At 40.1% G+C, this 12,891-nt stretch overlaps 1 protein-coding gene and 1 non-coding gene across 2 annotated transcripts in view; one reads left to right on the top strand and one right to left on the bottom strand.

Moving 5' to 3' along the window:
• GPC6 (glypican 6) overlaps positions 1-12,891 on the bottom strand; it is a 1,093,791-nt gene that overhangs the window by 386,924 nt on the left and 693,976 nt on the right. The window lies entirely within an intron of this gene.
• LOC116743378 lies at positions 3,719-3,852 on the top strand. The gene has a single exon (XR_004346762.1). It is a non-coding gene; the product is annotated as a small nucleolar RNA SNORA71 (small nucleolar RNA).

Genomic DNA, 12,891 nt, shown 5'->3' with positions numbered 1-12,891 from the left:
AAAAATACTTATACATGCAGATAATGATTTAAAGAAAGAATATTTTTAGTTTTTGTTTTAATTTGTAGGGCTAATTCTTGGTATGCCCTTTAGTTTGCCCATGTAGATGTCATTTAGCAAGAGCTTTTCCCCTCTTTGTTACCACATTTGCCTAGTTTCAGTGCAATTATATTTGAGGGTTCTTTAATAAAAATTAATTCTACATGTTTTATTTCTCTGCTCAGAATCTTCATTTCTCCACACAAGTATCTCATTTTTGACACAAATATCTTTATGTGTCATCTAAGGAAAGTGCTATAATAAATCTGAGTCTCTTTATTGCAAAAGGAAATTTTCACGAAATTTATTTAATGATCACATTATGCAAAATGAATAAAATTTTTGGCTTTCTGAGATCCTTTTCACTCTGCTATCTTTGTTTCAGTTTTGGAGCATTCATTCTGTGGTATTGTTTTATTACAGGGATAAAAACTGAGCGACAATAAAAGAAAAACAGCTTTTTTATTACTTATGTAAAGCCTACCTCATGCATCAAATAATGCCCAGGATAATGTCAAAACATGTACAGAAAGAAAAATGGCACCCACCTCCTCAATAATTATGTAGCTTCATAGCCCTGTGATGATGTACATTTGGGATTATTCTGGGAGCTACTGAATCAAAACAGGACAGCTGAGCTCAATCACAATCCTGGGAACCAGAGGAGGCCAGCACAGTTCTGAGCTGCAGGAGGCCCCAGTGTTTGAAACAATAGACAATGTCTTGCGATAATTCTTTAGTACAAAAAAAAGAAGAGCAATTGTCCCTCAAATTTCAGCTAAATGATTTTGCTCCTTTCAACTTTTTTTCTGTTATGGAAAAACAGGTGTGTGATTTCAGGAAAAATTTCATTTGCTCTTCATTCCCCAAACTAGTGTTCTAGTTCACATGAGGCAAAGAACCAGTTACTGTCTGGATTTCTAATCAGTCCAGAACTCTTGAGAACAATTTTCCTTGTTTGTGATGTAAGTAAATCTTTTGACAAATACACACACACACACACACACACACACACACACACACACACCGAGGAACAGTATTCACAGACACTCAGAAATGTTCACTATTGGAGGTTTTTTTGCAGTACGCGGGCCTCTCGCTGCTGTGGCCTCTCCCGTTGCGGAGCACAGGCTCCGGACGCGCAGGCTCAGTGGCCATGGCTCACGGGCCCAGCCGCTCCGCGGCACGTGGGATCTTCCCGGACCGGGGCACGAACCCGTGTCCCCTGCATCGGCAGGCGGACTCTCAACCACTGCGCCACCAGGGAAGCCCACTATTGGAGGTTTGAATAATTCTCTCTGTCTCCTGTCTCTCTCTGTCTCTGTCTCTTTTAGGACTCATCTTAACAGTTGTACATGCTTTTATAACGGTAAAGGGCTGTAAATGCCTTTGCTACTAACTAAAGGAGGAATTTAATAAGACAGTATTTTGTTCTAGGTGTGTGATTTGCCCACATCTCTGAAAGATGGTATTATTCAGTTGTTAATTCATTCAACACTTAGCCTCAGTTATATATTCAATACAATTTGGCCATCAGGAGATAAACATCTACATTTGCTGCACCCAATATTGCCCAAAGTAGAGTTCTGGTTTTTGCACTGGCAAATTGGCATTTGCTATGAACATGTATGCTCCCAGTGTTCAGGGTTTGCACAAATTTTTCTTTTGTGTGAAAGATCTTCCTAGTATTCTCTTAATTTCCTGACCATCAACGAATATAGAAATATTGCCTATTAAATATAAATTTATTTTCTCATGAATTCGGTCAAAGATAGTCAGACAAAGGCACATCTTCTTCAATGACACAAATGGCTGGAATATCAACCCAAATTAGGATGTACACCTCCCAGATCCATACCATAGAAGGGGAGCCCCTAGAACTGACACAGATCTCTTTATTCTCAGAAGGAACTGGATTTCCCAAATGTAAGAATAAAAAATTCTAAATAGCCCATCCAAAAATCTTTTGAGTAGATCTATGAGAACGAGAGCTGCAGGCAGGCCATAGGAACAGCAGGGCTGTCTTTGTATAAACTCATGTCAACACCATATGGCAGAGGAGGTGTTGCTGAAGCGAAAACCAGTTTTACGGAGTTTGATCAACAGTATATTTTACAATCCAACAGCTGGGAAAATCTGCTCCATCTTATAGAAGCCATTTTTATTTTGGATTTCCTGTCACTAGTAGACACACCTAATCCTTACCAAGTTGGTGACTGCGGAAGGAAAGTAGTTATGAGAGAAATGAAAGCTTTTAGCACAAAAGGGACAGTTTGATTTTTGACCTAGAGGAAAAAGAACTACCTAAGTAACGATCTATAAGTGAATTAAATAATTTAGTGTTAATACCTTTACAACTAACCTTTTCAGTTAAAAATTTCAAGCTATAGCAACTAAAATTCTTCCCTGACCTCTCCCTAAGTCTCTCCCAAACAGCAGATGGGCAAGTTTTCCCCCACCTCTCTCTGCTTCCAGACTCTTGTCCAAACATCTGGTACTAAATCACTTTGTATTAGGGATGCTTGTTTCTGTGTTTGTCTTCTCCTTTAGAATTTGATGGCTTTGAACACAGGGATTGCATTTTTGAGTCCCATTGGCTGAAAATAAATATTTATTTAATTGTGCACAAAAATGTATATTTCATTGTTTTATGGGAAAGTCTTGCTCTGGTTAAACTGTGGTAGATCATGGGCCCCTATTCGCAATGGATGAAAGTTAGAAATGATTAGCAATGATTTGCTTCAATTCACGATCATAGAAAATTTCTAGTTTAGTTGTATTCACCCAAAGTACGTCATTCCACAGAACTCTTTGGGGGCGGGGGAGTTCTGCAAATTTGAAAGGGATTCTGCCGTACTATTATGATTGCAGGAGGAAACAGAAGAAAAGGAAGACGTCATTTATCAGATGTTTCTTGAATGATCAGTAAGAAACTGGGCCACACGAATGGATAAAATAAAGAGAAATAAAGTATTGTTGAAGACAGCAATTGGAATTTCAGTGGCTTCCACACCGTTACAATATCTCTAATGGAAACAGCTACCAAAAGAGATGACTGACAACTGATTTATTAACAAACACAGGAGGCTGTGAAACAATTTGGAGGAAAATGGAAGAATGCATTATTTTTACATGAGCTTAAGTGCATATTCTATGTGAGTGCCACAGCGACTGAGGAAAGAAAAAGGCTTAGGTTGGTGAATGTGCATCTGAAAGCAGTTAAACTGGGCTAGAGTAATAAGCGGCCAGATCTTTCTCACGTTTCAGCACCGGAAAATTATGCAAATAGTCACAGCATTTTCCCTAATAAATTCCATTTCCTCTGCCACTGACATGATTTGAATACAAAATGGAAAGTTTAAACTTCCCAAGTTTTTTATTTTAAATTTTTATTTATCACCAATTAATAAAGCCCGCTTCTCCCACTTCCCCCTACAAGGACAAATTTTGGATGGTGAATTCTCCCACTAAATAACAGAGTAAAAATATTCATTGATTCTAAAAGATGGGGTATTTTTTATTTGCATAAGAAAACAGCCATGTACTTGGGCTATGTTGTTATATTCTTTCTGAGAAACTTTTCCAGAGGTCTCATCAGATAAGAAAGAGCAATTAACACATGCTCAGGAATAGCTACCTGCCCTGTGATAGAGCAGACGTTTCGCTCTGAAAGCAGGGATCAAAGATAATGAGTCCATCGTGGGCTGCCCGTGCCCTGGTCGTTGATAGTGCAGGGAGAGGAGTTGCTGAAAGCCTTTCCCCGTGTTTGGAGGGTTCACTCCTGTCCCTTGCAAACTCTGGAGCTTTCATACGTGTCTTTCTTCCCACTGATTTGTGTTGCTTCCTGGTCCCTGGCACTGTGTGCTCACCGAGTGCCCCTTTTCCCGAACAGGGCCCTGCCTTAGCAGTTCACCGGCTGGCAGTGGAGGGCTCCCCTCCGGAAGTTTTCTCTGATTCCCCATCGCACCCCTTCCTCATCCCACATCCTCAGCCCCGCCCCTCAGCACTGGAAAAAAAAAAAAAAAAAGATAATGAGTCCAAAATCAGGCAAGAGATGAAGACTTTTCAAGATATTTCCAAAGGATCTGAAAGTTCATATATCTCCTTTTTTTTAACAACATGACAATTAAACATTATTCTGAATTCAAGCCAAAGCACAAAATATTTGAGATAATAAATTAATAGCTATTTAAAAGGTTTTAGTTAGTTTACACTCTGTTGTTGGTCAAATTCCCCAGAAGCACAGCCTGAGACGGGGATGCTTGTAGGAGTGGTATATTGGGGGTACACGCTCAAGAGGAATCTGTAAGGAAGTGAGAGGCAGGATAAGGAAAGGGATGGAGCTAGCACAGGTATGCTTCCAGCTGGAGGCTGCTTTCAGCCTGATCCTACAAAGAGCTCTGGAGAGTGAGCTGCCCCACAGGGTAAATCCTGCCTGAGGCAAAGGGACAGCCTTTTTTGTCTATTTCCTTATCCAAACACACAGAGACTTCGTGAGACAGGAAACTCCCTATCAGTCAGTCCATCGGTGGCGGCAGATTGCCCCCATCTCCTGGAGAGAGAGGAAGGGAAACAAGTGCAACTTCTCACGCCAGACGGCCCCTGTGAGGGGCGCAGTTTTGGGAGAAAGGTGTGGCTGCGGGTCTTGGAAGCCTCTACAGGGGATCCGAGTGTCGCACCAACGCTATCCATTGCACACTCGCTCAAAACAGCAGCGCTATTGCCAATATAAAGAATACCGCTTAGCTGGATTCTTCCTGGGCTTCTTATACGAGGTCATAAACCACTGCATCCCATTACCATCTTTCCACTGACTAAGAGCAAATCGAGGGTGGGGGGGAATCAAAAGTCAAACCATCCTTTTATGGCTCAGGAAAACACAGAAATTATGCAATAGTTTATTCAAAATCTAAAACTTTAATAGAAGGGCTGGTTCCACTGATTTGTTTTTTCATATGCACCAATCCCTGTGGACACCTCATTAGCTTTGGTTTTTAAAATTCCCTTTGGTGACAACCCATTAAAGAGGGGAGGAGAACCTCAGCTGGTACAGGCACACACTGTCTGCAAGGTGGATTTTATGGATGTGTTGTAGTCATGTTCTTAGGCTTCCATTTGCTGTGCTAGGGAATCAGATGTCTCTTGGCCCCAGTCCATTTGGCATAGTGGAAAAACAGCCTGCCTGAGAGCCAGGAAGGGAGTTCTTCAAGCTCTGATAAAAGTGTTGAGGTATGTCACATCCTTCCTAGAACTTGGTTTTTCCATTTGTTAGTTGTCCAGGGCTGGAGTCTATAATTTCAAAGGGTGCTTCTGTTTTTAAGACCTATTTTTCTGAGAGTCAGTATAATTTAGCCAGCTTATGGTGAATAGACTAGACTGCTGACCTCTGATTCCTGGGCTTCTACACCTGGGCTTCTCAAACTCTTTGTAGCTGTTCTGTGAGAGGATAGCTTTTTAGAAATTCCTCATCTTTCATGGGCCAGTATAATATATGGTCCTACTGCACCTGCGTGCGCTCACACCAGATGGCACTCACTGTGCAGGCCTGAAAAAACCTGGAGAGGTCTATGCCCTATTCAGTGAGATGAGTCCCCTGACTCCACATTTCGATGTCACATCCATGTCAAGTGGTTATAGAAGTTTCTAAATGCTTACTCTCAATTTCTGTACTTAATCTGTCATGGACTAGTAAACAGCAGTTCACTGACTGGTCTGAGATGCAGAACACTCTTTGGGTACCACTGCTCTACCGTTATTAATTCACTGCTTCAGGAACAAGACCGTTAGGTAAGATGAAAATGACCCTATCCCTTTACTCCCCTACCCTCAGAACTTGGAGAGTGATCTATCAAACTAAAAGTGTAGTCATGCTGTCCAATATGGTAGCCACTAGCCACATGTGGCCATTTGATTTAAATGTATGTCAATTAAAATAGAAATTCAGTTCTTCAGTGACTAGCCACGCTGCAAGTGATCAACAGCCACACGGCTAGTAGCTACTATACTGGAGAGTACAGATACAGAGTATTTCCATAACCCTGGAAAGGTCTCTCAGCTAACGCTGCCCTAGGACCACCATACATTCTTCTGTAGTTTCAATCCAAGTACGTTTTGGGCACTTCCTACTAACATCATTGTGTCTTTATCAACAAATCAGAGCTACCTTAAGGCTCACAAAAAAGATCTGTCCAAGTTCTCAGTATCATCATGTCATTATCAACTGTAAGTGTTTTTAGGGCACTATACTGACCATTAGCATTCAAAATAAAGAAAAGAATTATCAGTGCATGTACTCAAAGTACTTATAGAATGGTTAGGGAGTCAGCAGTATTTAGAAAATAAAAATACAAAGTGATTTTGCTATGCTTTCAATAAATGATGTAGATAAGAAGTTTCTCCTTCCTTGGCTAGATTATGAACTATCTGAGGTTATAAGAAAAAGACCAGTTGAGTATAGGGAGTTTACCTTGTAGACTAGAATAACCAAAAAAGCCCATGCTAAAGGGTGAGACCTAAGTTGACCTTGAAGAAAGAGATTGACTAAGTATTAAAGACGTGGAATATATACGTGAATATATAAATATATATATATCCACACACAAATATGTATATATGTTCATATGTATTCCTATTTCAGTTATACCTGTAGACCATGTTTTAAAATTCTGTCTTAAGAACTGCTAAAAATGAAAAATAAATTCATTTAATATGTCCTCTTCTTATTCAAAGTGGGTATGTTCCGACGTTCTTTGCGATATACAAAACTTTGGCTATTTATTTTTTAGTGGCGTTAAACAACACAAATTTATTATCTAACGATTTTGGAGATCAGAAGTCCAACATGAGTCTTACGGGGTTAAGATCAAGGTGTCAAGTCAGCAGGGTTGCACTCCTTTCTGAAGGGTTTAGTGAAGAATCTGTTTCACTACCGTTTCCAGCTTTTAGAGGCAGCCTGCAGTCCTTGGTTCTTGGCCTCTTCCTGCATCGCCAATGAAATCTTTCTCACATAGCATCTTCTAACCTCCTCTTCAGCTTCCCTCTTCCACTTTCAAGGACCCTTGTGATTACACTGGGTCCACCAGGATAAGCCAGGACAATTTCCCAATGTTAAGGTCATCTGATTAGGAACTCTACTGTTCTTTGTTTTTTTAACATAAAATACTTTGGGCAGTTGCCAAAGCTCTCCATTCTTTGCCTTCCTTCTATTTCACTAATTGCTCAGGGAGAAAACAAACCATTAAGGGTTCATATATTATAATGCTTCTTTTTAACAGCTCTGGACTTTTTCATCTGCTCCATTGCATTCCCAGGAGACTGAATGTCGGCAGGTCACAGACACCGCTGTAGGCAGTACTTACGAGGGAGCAGTACTTACAAGGGATGCTGAGGGAGGTGGGCTGAGGCAGAAGGTAGGATGAATGTTGCCATTTCCAGCCATGAATTCCGCGCATCCCTTCTGTGCCACAAATTATTAACATCAAGATACTGTGTTTTATATCCTTAAAGTTACATCCAGTGTGCTAACATCAGGTTTAGGTTCTCTCCAACCAGTTTTGTGGCAAATCAAAAGGAACATCACGCATATAAATGAAATAAGCACACATGAAGATATATAGGTAGAAAGATAGGTAGATAGCTATATAGATAGATGATTGATAGAGTCAGAGATGGGTATTTCTCATCTTGGCAAATTGCAAAAAACCACATCACTTGGGATGACAGCCCAAACGTCTATAAATTTAAATAATAAAGCATAAATGCAATGGGAATTGAAAATTCATTAACTGACCCTACAATGAAGCCCATATAGCTGTCTCTCTGTCTCTTTCTCTGACAGAAAGCAAAATATGGCAACGAACTTGGGCTCTTTTGAGTTATTTACTATCCCGTATTAAAAATAATGGAGTGAAAATGTGGTCTAGTTCTGAAAAGCAGACATCAAGTTTTCTCCGACTCACTTTTAAGAGGCAGCTGAAAGCTAAATAACCCAAACTACTGGAACCCTGTGCACAACCGCCATATACCGAGCTCTGCTAAAATCCACTCTCGGTGTCGCTTTTTAAAAGTAGAATTAGTATGTCACCAATTGGAGGCTAGGAGCCCTAATTTATTATAATTCAACAGAACACTCTGTATTGGTTACAGGAAGAAAGAAGATATACTGTTACAAACAATCAAAATGCGAGAGACATCTTGTTTAGATTCTTACACTATTTCTGATTTAGGGAAGAAACATCTCAATTAAAACCAAACACAGGGGCTTCCCTGGTGGCGCAGTGGTTGAGAGTCTGCCTGCCAATGCAGGGGACACGGGTTCGAGCCCTGGTCTGGGAAGATCCCACATGCCGCGGAGCAACTGGGCCCGTGAGCCACAACTACTGAGCCTGCGCGTCTGGAGCCTGTGCTCCGCAACAAGAGAGGCCGCGATAGTGAGAGGCCCACGCACCGTGATGAAGAGTGGCCCCTGCTCGCCGCAACTAGAGAAAGCCCTTGCACAGAAACGAAGACCCAACACCATCAAAAATAAAAAAAAAAATAAATTAAAAAAAAAAAAACACAGAAATAGGGATATGTTAATTCCAAGTAATTAGGAGCCTACAGGCTGACAAATCACCTCTTGGGGGTGAGTAAAAGGCTGCAGGTGTCCGTCCTTGTCCTGTCAGAAGTGCCAGGAGTTGCCTGAGAGTACTAGAGCCCAATGACACTCAGCTGCTCTCATCGGAAGTGAGATGGTACCCAAGGGGCAGCAGGGGGGACTGCCCTGAGCCTTCATTGGTCCAGACAAGCTGTCCCTCACATTTCTTCAGACTTCCAGGTCTGACATCCCTTTGCAGATTTCTTTTAACACTTGGTCAGTTACAATTTTAACCACTTGCTTTAATTCCTTGAGTCACTGTTTCCTTGGTTTTTATGCAACCATGTCTATTTTTTTTTTTTACGCTCTTATAGGGCAATCTTTGATTTTTCTTTTTCAAAACGCTCCTATTTTGAATTGTAAACAATTAACATGGTTAAAAAGAAACAGAACAACAAACCAACACAAGTCTGCATTAAGGCGTCGAAGGGCTATAATCAGCACATTTAATAGTATTCATACAAACAGCATTAAAATGCATATCAGATTTGACAATCTTATCACAAACGAATGAACACTCTACTACTAGGACAACAAAGTTCTAATAGCATCAGAGGAGTCAGGGAAAGGATACATCTGTGAGTTGAATGCATGTGGACTGTCAGGACAGAAAAAAGGTGGCTACATTGGCTCTACTGAAGAGTGCTGGCATCCTAGGAGGGCCACCTGAAAATTGCATTTAATATGCTAACACTATTACGAGAATATTTCTATTCTTTTCATAAAGGTCTTGCTAACAGTAATTAAATTTTAAGACAGTCAGATCTGGAAAGGAATAAAAATACAGTGAAAATGTGATTACGACAGCTAGAGGAGGTCTTCCCTTTCAAATACTAATTTAAAAAAATTGAATTTCAGTTACCCAGGGACACCAAGGCTGGCCATATCTATATTAAATTATACCCGATCACATCTAAGTTCTTAAAAATCTAATACATTTACCACCAAAAGGCCTTGGACTTCAGAAATATGTAAGTGAGATTCTAAATGTATGAGTTTTTCCTTCATCAGTAGCCACATCAGAGTAAAGAAGAAAAAAATAAAACCAAACCATAAAAACCGGGATCAAGATAGCAGACCCTGGGGTATGAAAACCGCATTGGGTCGACAGAACTAAGATTATGGGGTTGCTGTAGTTTCCAATAAAGAACCCACTTAATTTGAAAAATATGTCTACATATTGGATCAGTTTTAAAACGAATTTTCATTTTTCTTATTCACAATCAGTAAGCCTGACTTGTATAACAGCATTTTATTTTTTTTTTAGTCATCTGTCCAGCTGAACCCTAACGCAGCTCATCATTCATGAACAACGTAAGGATGGTTTGGCAGTGCCAACTGTGTTCAGTCACCATGCCCCGGCCTTCATTTTCACCGAAAGCCCTGGTGCCTTGGTCTTAAGTTTCAATTATTATGAACTAATGCATAAAACACTCAAGGAATCCCCAAAGAAAAATTCTGAATGCTTAAGCAATGAAACACTAACTTAATACTCTGGCGAGTCTAACATGATTTTTTTAAAAAACATAGATTTTAAAAAAGTGTATAGCATCAGTTACATTTGAAGATTTGGTTGCAGTCTATTGCAAAGCTCGGTCCTCAGAGGTTTGCATGCAGCTAACCACCTGGAAGGCTTGTGCGGATTGCTGGGTCCCACCCCACAGCATTTCTGATTCAATAGGTTCAGTATGGGGCTTGAGAATTTGCATTTCTAACCAAGTCCCAGTTGATGCTGATGCTGCTGGTCCCGGGACCATACTTTGAAAACCACTAGCAAAGCAGATTAGCATACAGGCTTCCAGCTTAGAGCGAGCTGGGTTTACCCGACTCTGCCACTTACTGGCCTTAAGACCCTGGATAAGTTATTTAGCTTCTCTGAGCCTTAGTTTCTTTATCTAAAATGAGGATAAAAGCAGTGCCTACATCACAGGATCTTGGTAGATACTAAAGGAGAAAAATGCATGTGGATTGCTTAGAATATAGCAAATGGCTAACAATAAATCAGTTCCTACTCGGAATAGGATATGGCAAAATTATAAGTAAATGGATTCAAGAGAAAACTTTGAATGCACCCTAGTCAGACAGAGATCTCCTTTGGAAAGAAAGGTGTATATCACCGAATCGAGACGCACCCATATTCAAGAATCAAACATCAAACATCTTGTTAACTGCAGGAGGGTGATTACCTTTTTAAATAAAAAACAGTCCAACTTCATACCAAGAATGACACCCCTTTACCGTGCCACGTAGCTATTTTATATTCTGTTTAAAACAGGTATTGCTTTGATACATAGAGTGTAATCTACATTTTTTGCTTAAATATGTGTAACCATATATAATAATGCATTATCAAAGTGTACATAATATTATAGCTATATGAAAGAAAATATTTTTTAAAAAGCTTAAAAGTCATTGTTTCTGCTTAATGGGTAATGGTTACTATACTGTTATGACCTTTTCTCTCTATTTCGGGTTTTTTGGTAGCAGGTAATAAGTGGGTATTACTTTTTAATCACAGAAAGACCTTAGCATAAATGTTAATGGAACAAACAATTGGGGAATCACAAATTCCCAAGGCATCAGGCTGCTGTGTGACTTTTGTCGATGAGGAAATCGGGAAATTGGCGTAGGAGGGGCTGTCAAAAGGGGACCCTTGGGAAAGGTAAACTTCTCTTGGGAAACTAGGAGCTGCTATGGAACCAAAGGAGAAGATTATGTTTAAGCAGTTAGAGGAAAAGCTACTCTGAAGCCAGGAGCCAAGTGGTGTATCTGACCCAGGCACATGAAAGGATTCCAAGCAAGTTGGAAGAACTACCCTACTCATGCCTGAGACTACTTCTGTGAAGAAAGGCAGAGAGGACCGTAGGCTTCATTTAAAATCTGAGTTCTTTACCTTTTTTGGATCATGCATCCCTTTTAGAACCTGGTGAAAACCTCACAACCTCCTCCTCAGTAACACGTACACACACACACACACACACACACACACACACACACACAAAACTTTGGGTGGGAGAGTCAACGATCTCTCTGAAGTTGACCTTGTACATCCCCCATGAAGAAACTTTGACTTAAAATAACTGAAACAAGGTAAATATTAATGAGAAAAGCACTCAAATCTTTACAGATGTTACCATTTTCTTAAAACTTTAAGTATATGTTATTTTAAACATTTTATTCTGAAATGGCTATGCTTTGCCATTTCACTGCAGAACAAAACAATAAAAACACATTCTCGTTTTTATAGAAAATCATAAGTGGAAAATCATGCTATTCTCTTGGGCTCAGTTGACGACATCAAGAGGCACCTGATTATTCCAACTAAAGTTCTAATCCTGTTGTCCCTTGGAAAAGAGTTTATCCCAATTGCAGACCAAATATCTTAATTGAATTAGTTCAGTAGAACCTCGACAATTGCGGATTTAACACTAATGAGTTGTGACCATCAGAGAAAGAGAGACATCTTTTATGACCTACAGAAATCTTTCATTTTGCTGAGATAAAAATTTGCAAGGCTTCTGTGAAAGAGTCATTTAGCTAGTGAACCAGCCCAGGCAAGCACCTGGAATTTGCATCTCACTGGGGCAAGGGGCCTATTATCTTTTTTTTTGGCTTTTCAGAAGTTTTCCAATAGCATTCTCTAATTTGGAAGGAAAAAATAGGCAGTCACATAATTGCGGGACACAACCTTTTAAAATTTATATTTATTTTTTAACAGGGGTCTTCAGTAGCTTCAAAAAGAAGGGGAGAGGACTAACAGGAAGTTTCTACTCTGGGATTTATGCTCTTAGGGACATGACTTCATGAAGGTTTACGCATCCCAAAGTAAAGTGATGGAAAATGCCATACAGGGAAAACTTGAAAGCACCACACAGGATGCAAAACATCTCCAGAAATGATTGATTTCCGACCGAGTATCCTTTCTATTTATAAAGATCTCTAGGGACTTTCACAGGCTCCCTGAAGAAACTAAATAATCCCAAATTAAAAATCCATATACGCAGAGGCTATCAATCCCTGTTCTTTTTTTTTTATTTTTAGGCTTGCTCAGTGGATGTCACTGAAGACCTTCGATCTGCCAGCTCTGCCCTAAGCCAATAAACCAGTCCTAGCAAGCACCTCAGTCATTGGACAGCGGCTGGCAATAAATCTTGCCAATTCAGGGTGAAGTGTGCTTGGGGAGGGTTTACCATTTTGCTGCCTGCGAGGCTCCATTT

This window comes from Phocoena sinus, chromosome 18, assembly GCF_008692025.1.
Source record: "Phocoena sinus isolate mPhoSin1 chromosome 18, mPhoSin1.pri, whole genome shotgun sequence".
Classification (NCBI taxonomy): domain Eukaryota; kingdom Metazoa; phylum Chordata; class Mammalia; order Artiodactyla; family Phocoenidae; genus Phocoena; species Phocoena sinus.
Note: the sequence above shows the minus strand (reverse complement) of the source record. Positions and strands in the feature narration are given on the sequence as shown.